Raw genomic sequence first — 5,480 nt, 5'->3', positions numbered from 1 at the left:
AATTTCTATACTTCATCTCCTCTCCTTGAATTTTCTCCTTGAAATTTGAGCCACAATCTCAGAGGTCCCCAGAGTGAGACTCACTTAAGACCAGTTAGCCACAAATTCAGGGACTTTCTCACATTCGACAAGTTTTAAAAATGACTCAAACTGAAGGAACTCCTTCAGGTTCAATAATTCATCAGAATGAGTCACAGAACTTGGGACAGTTTATACTATGATCACAATTTTCTTATAGCAAAAGAATACATATTAGAACTAGCCAAAAGAAGAACTCATAGGGCAAGATCTGGAAGGTCTCATATGTCAATCCTCTGGTCCTCTCCCTGTGAGTCTAGATCGATTACTGCCTCCTGGCCACACTGTGAGACAGCACTCAGAGTATTTCCCAGCATGTAGCTCACCTGAGCTTCGGTGTCCAGAGTTTTTATTGAGGCTTCATTACACAGGTGTGATTAATTAAATGATTGCCCATTTGATTGAACTCAGGTTCCAACATCTCTCCCCAAATGTTGGTCTGGTATCACATTGTCCAAGGCCCCAACACTTTATTTATATGGTTGAAGTTTTTGGCACGGCCAATCCCCACTTTGAGTCATCTCATTAGCACAAACTATCAGGTACGGTCCATGGGTCCCATCATGAACAACCAGTCACTCTTATTGCTAAATTTCAAGAGCTTAAAGGTTACCTTCTAGGAGCTGGGACAAAGGCCATATCTCTCCTTAGGTGAGGCCAAGTTCTTTACTACACATCTGCCCTTTTACAGGTATTGAGTCCAGGAACATTGACTGTTAAAAATCCTGCATGCCAATCATGTCTCAGAGTCTCCTTTGCAAGGAGTAATAAAATTATTTTGAGAAGATTTTAAAGACAGTTTCAAGATAGTTTTTGAATTGTTGGCAATGTTCTATAAATTACAAACCCAAGTTGGGCTCAGTGATAGGAAAATTCAAGGAGAGGAGATGAAGTATAGAAATTTAAGGACAGTCTGGAAGGTCCTCAGAGAAAATCTTAATGAACCTAGAAATCCAGACTGAGAATATAGAAAGGAAGTGCAGAGATTGATCTAATAATAAGGTAAGATAAAATCTACATCAGTATTACACTTCAAAATGATTATTTTAAAACATTAAACTCTAGAGTGTAAAAACATATGGCTTAAGAATGATAATTTATTTGGCCTCTGTCAACCTCTTCAAACTTCTAGAGGTCCTATGGTCCAAACATAAGCACCTGATTTTGGTTACGAGTTTAATCAGGGTCCCCTGATTCTTCTGTTTATTAGGTTTTGGAGGCATTGAGCACGGGAACAGTCAGTGTTTAACAGTAAGGATATTCCTGTCCTTCTGGAAAGAGCAGGTTCTTGAAGAACTGAGCAGTATTCCAAAACTTTTCCATTAGGATAAAGAGATATACACACTGACTACACAAAAGAGTGGAAAGACCTTTCAGCTGCATGCTGGAAGATATAATACTTAACTCTCTTCTTGTTTTTACTGTCAAAATCCACTAGCATGTAGCTCATGTTCTCAGAAATAGAAATTTACTCTTTTCTAGGTCATTAACTCCCTGCCACCTGCACACACAACTAAATTTGTCATTGTAGTTTCTGTTTTCCTTTCCCCCATATCTCAGTAATTAAATTATCTGAGCAACACTTTCTTAGTTATAAAATTTGTTTTTCCCATTCTTCAAAAACAGCTCATATAAACATTTTACTTTTGCAAAAGTGTTCTAAATGGCTTCCAAATATTCACTGTGTATCCTTTTACATAGAAGCCAGATCGATATTTTAGGTGTCATTGAAACTTCCGACTTCTCTATTTCAAAACTTACAGTCATTTTGTGTTACTCGTAAACTAAAATCTGAACTCTTTGCCAAGGTCTATAAAACCCTTCATTATTTAGTCTCTTCTATTTCTTTCCAACTTCCTCACTGGTTTCTTGACCAGCACTGTAGCATCATCTGGGAGCTTATAAATGCAAATGTTCATCTCCCACTTGAGACCTGCTGAATCAGGACATCTACATGTGGAAATCGTGTAGCTATAGTTTAAAAGACCTCCAGGGTCTATCACCACACACCAAAATTAACTTAAACTGGATTATTGACCTGATATAAGACTTCCAGGGCCTATCACCACACACCAAAATTGACTTAAACTGGATTATTTGCCTGATATAAGACCTGAAACAAGAAAACACATAGAAAAAAACATAGGAAATAAATTCAAGGACCTTGGACTTCAAGAGGATTTTATGAATTTGACCTCAAAGGCAAGGAGAGTAAAAGCTAAAATAAATGAATGGGACTACATCAAACTAAGAAGCTTTTGCTCATCAAAAGAAATTGTCAACAAGGTAAAGGGACAATCATCTGAATAGAAAAATTATTTGCAAGCTACGCATCTGATAAGGGCCTAATATCCAAAATATACAAAGAACTCATACAACTCAATAACAACAAAAAAGGAAATGATCCAATCAAAAAATGGGTAGAGGACCTGAACACACACTTCTCCCTAGAGGACATACAAATGGCCAATAAATACTTCAAAAGATGTTCAACATCGCTAGCTATTAGGGAAATGCAAATCAAAACCACAACGAAGTACCACCTCACACCTGGTGGTATCATTGCTTGTCCTATAATCAACAGGACAAGCAATAACAAATGCTGCAGAGGATGTGGAAAAAAGGAACCCTCATACACTGCTGGTGGGACTGCAAATTGGTACAGCCTCTATAGAAAACAGTATGGAGCTTCCTCAAAAAACTAAGACTTGATCTATCATATGATCCAGCAGATCCTTGTACTGTGTATTTATTCCAAAGGCTTGAAATCCCGTATACGAAAAGAAATTTGCACACCAATGTTCATAGCAGCATTAGTCACAGTGGCCAGGACTTAGAAGCAACCAAAATGCTTTATGATCGATGATTGGCTAAAGAAGCTGTGGTACATATATCCAATGGAATGTTACTCAGCCATAAGAAGAGATGAAATACTGCCATTTGCGACAACATGGATGGACCTCGAGATAATCATGCTAGCTGAAATAAGCCCTACAGAAAAATTTGAAAATCACATGATATCACTTACATGTGGGATACAAACCTAAAAGCAGCAAATGAACAAGACAAACAAAGAGAGACTCATGGACATGGACTATAGACTAGTGGTTATCAGTGAGTAGGGGTTAAGGGAAGAGCAGGGAGGTAGACAGGGTAAAGTAGGTTAAATGGGGGGCTGGGGAAAGATGAAAGGGATCAAATATGGTAGCTGAAAGAAACTGGACTTTGGGTGGTAAACACACAATAGAATATACAGAGGTCAAATTATAATGTACACCTGAACATTATATAATTGTATTAACCAGTATTATCCCAATAAGCTTAATTAAAAAAATAAAATAAAATATATAAAAAAAAGTTTTCTACAATAATCTAATGTGGTAGGTTTAATTCTTATCCTAATTTTAAAGATGAGGAAACTGCCCAGGTGCATTTACATTGTTGTACTTGCATTTTTCATTAAATCATACTGTGAACTTCCAAAATAATGAATCTGAATTACCTTCAGGTACCTGAAGTAAGAGAACTGCAATCCATACATCAGAAAGGATCGACATGAAAATCTGTTAGCTAGGGAAGAAGTCTGGGTCTTAAAACTGGCTGTGGGGCTTCCCCTGGGGCTAAACTCCTCAACTGTAAATAGGAGGGTTTATGACCAGAAAAACAAAACCAACAGACATATGAATAAGTGCTCAACATAACTAACCATCAGGGAAATAGGAATAACATTAGAATATCATCTTATACCTATTTGATTAACTATTATAAAAAAGAAAAGACAAGCGTTGGCAAGGATATGGAGAAAATTGAACCCATGTCCACTGTCGTTGGGAATTAACATTGGTACAGACATTACAAGAGACAATATGGAGAATCCTTAAAATATTAAAAATTACTAATTAAAATAGAACTACAATAAATATATGCTGTATCTTGTCAGATGGTTTTTCTACATCCATTGCTATGATCATATGATTTTATCCTTTATTTTGTTTATGTAGTCTATTCCATTGATTAATTTGTGCATGTGGAACCACCATTGAACCCCTGGAATGAAGTTTGCTTGATTGTGTTGTATAATCTTTTTAGTGCATTGTTGTATTCAATTTTCAGTATTTCATTTAGGATTTTAGCATCTGTATTAATTGGAGAAATTATAGTTTTCTTTTTGCGGGTTATCCTTGCCAGATTTTAGTTTTAGGATAACATTGGCTTTACAGAATGAGTTAGAAACTATTGCCTCTTCTGGTTTGGTAGACTTTACCAATGAAGCCATCTGGTCCCGGAGTTTTATTTTCTGGGAGGTTTTTAATGACTGTTTCAATTTTGTCACTGTCGATTGGTCTATTTAGACTTTCCAGTTCTTTATGATTCAGTCTAGGAAGGTTATAGATTTATAAGGACTTATCCATTTCTCCTAGGTTATTGACTTTGATGGCATAGAGTCTTTCCTTGTATTCTTGTATGATCCTTTAGGTTTCTGTAGTATCTGTCATAAATTCTTTAAAAATGTCCATGAAAGGAAAGTACCTCAACATAATAAAGGCCATGTATGACAACCCTTAAGCTAGTATCATACTTAATTGCAAAAAACTCAAAGCTTTTTCTGTAAGATCAAGAACAAAAAAAGAATGCCCACTTCACCACTGTTATTCAAGGTAGGATCAGAAATTCTAGCCAGAGCAATCAGACAAAAAAGAGAAATAAAAGATACACATTGGAAATGATGAAGTCAAATTGTCACTTTTTGCACACAACATGATTTTTTATGTAGAAAACCCTAAAAACTCCCCCCCCAAATGTATTAGAAACAATACACAAATACAGTAATTTTGCAGGATTCCAAATCAATGTACAAAAATCCATTGCATTGCTATACACCAATGATGAAGTTTCAGGAAATAAATGATAAAAAAGATCAATTATTTTTGCAAGTGAAACAAAAAGAATACAATACCTAGGAATCAACTTAACAAGAGATGTTAAAAACCTATATTCTGAAACTACAAGATATTATTAAAACAAATTGAAGATGTGGTACATATATACAGTGGAATATTACTCATCCATAAGAAAAGATGAAATACTGCCATTTGCAACAACATGGGTAGATCTTGACAGTATCATCCTAAGCGAAATAAGTCAGACAGAAAAAGTTGAGAACCATTCAATTTCACTCATATGTGGGATATAAAATCGAAAGCAACAAATAAACAAAACAAACAAAAACTCATGGACACAGAGAGCAGTTAGTGGTTAGCAGAAAGAAAGGGGGGCGGGGAAGGGGAGAGGGGATCAATAAAGGGGATCAACTAAATGGTGATGGACAATTTTACTTTAGGTGGTGAACACACAATGCAATATAGAAATGATGTATTATTGAATTGTACACTTGAAACCTA

Source organism: Pteropus vampyrus, unplaced genomic scaffold, assembly GCF_000151845.1.
Source record: "Pteropus vampyrus isolate Shadow unplaced genomic scaffold, Pvam_2.0 Scaffold749, whole genome shotgun sequence".
In the NCBI taxonomy this organism is placed as follows: Eukaryota; Metazoa; Chordata; class Mammalia; order Chiroptera; family Pteropodidae; genus Pteropus; species Pteropus vampyrus.
This window is presented reverse-complemented; position numbering follows the sequence as displayed.